This window comes from Propithecus coquereli, unplaced genomic scaffold (genome assembly GCF_000956105.1).
Source record: "Propithecus coquereli isolate 6110/MARCELLA unplaced genomic scaffold, Pcoq_1.0 Scaffold377, whole genome shotgun sequence".
NCBI lineage: Eukaryota > Metazoa > Chordata > Mammalia > Primates > Indriidae > Propithecus > Propithecus coquereli.
In genome coordinates, this window is record NW_012149474.1 from 11664 (window position 1) to 13191 (window position 1528).

The window sequence follows — 1528 nt, forward strand, 5'->3', positions numbered from 1 at the left end:
CTCAAGTGAGCCTCCTGCCTTGGCCTCCCAAAGTGTTGGGATTATAGTCATGAGCCACCATGCCCAGCCCAGCATAAGGATTATTTTGAGATGATTATTTTGAGACACTACAGATGCAGGAGAAGCTCTAAAAGCAGGGTAGAAGTTACCTTTTGTAAGGGAAATTTACAAATTTCTAAATCTAAATCTAAATCTAAATTTACAAATTTCTAAATCTATAAAGGAAACCTACCTCCATGTGTAAAGGTGTCTCCCTCTCATACCAAGAAGAGAAAGATGACTACATCATGAGACATCCTTATCTATGGACAAGGCACCACTTAAATCTGAACAACAAATCTCACTCTTATTTACCTGGTTACCTCCCCACTACTGACCCCCACAACATCCATTCTTTCTTTGTTTCACTTGAAGATAGTATCTAAGCCTGAACTCACAGCCACCTCTTGGAGATTTACTCATTTTTCCTGGGTATTTCCCATACATACATAAAGAAAAAATTATTCAATTATACTTGTTAAAGCATGGTAATGTAAACTAAAATAAAATCCTAAGCCCCATACCAACTGAATGGACCCTCTCTTAGCCAAGCAAACCTCAGAAAACCCTTAAAACTGAGTTCCAGGAGTTTAGATACAACTGACCATCATTAATGTTAAAAAAACAAAACAAAACAGAGATCATAAGACTAACAAAACAGATTCTTTGTGACAATAAGATACTAAAGTATTAACAGGACACAACCCCTAGCCCTACCCTTAACCCCTAACTTGAACTCGAACCCAAACCCTAACCCTGACTTTGACTCCTGCCCCTGACTTCTAACCGCTGACTATTGACTTCTAATGCCCCACCCCTAACCATTGTCTAACTTTATTCTAACTGTACTACAAAGTTAAACCCATACTCAAATTTGAATTTTAACCTGATCCTATTTTCAAGTGCTTTGGAACCAGAATTCACATTTTCACCTGATCCCCAATTCTTGGCCTTTTTTCCTATTTTCAACTTCTCCGTAATTTAACCCTGAATCAAACATTAATTTTTAACACTCTCCCTAACCCTTCATTGCTTTTCTTACATAGTCTAACACTTTGTCCCACCCTCATCCTAAAACCTCATCCCAAATCAAGCTTCAACCCCTTATCTAGACAGTACCCCATTCTCCCTGACTCTACCTGCAACTTCTCATCTCTAAACCTACCCCGACTCTTGTAGCCTCGTGAAACCTCGCCCAACCCCAACCCCAACCTCAGGAGGCTTTACTCTGCCTCATCCTGCCAAGTGTTTGCCTGGATCTTCACCCCGTTCTCTATGTGAATCCACACTTGAATTGGAAACGGGGCCCAAATACAACTTACAGAAGTTCCCATTTTCTTTTGAGCCCTCCTGGCAGTGCGCCCCCAGCCCACATGGCACACAGGACACGTCGTTCTCACACACTTGCACACAAGAGCAGCATGGAGGGGTTTTATTTTTTGAATTTTTTGCTAAGTTTTTATTTTAATCCAAGGACTTTGGTTCATAC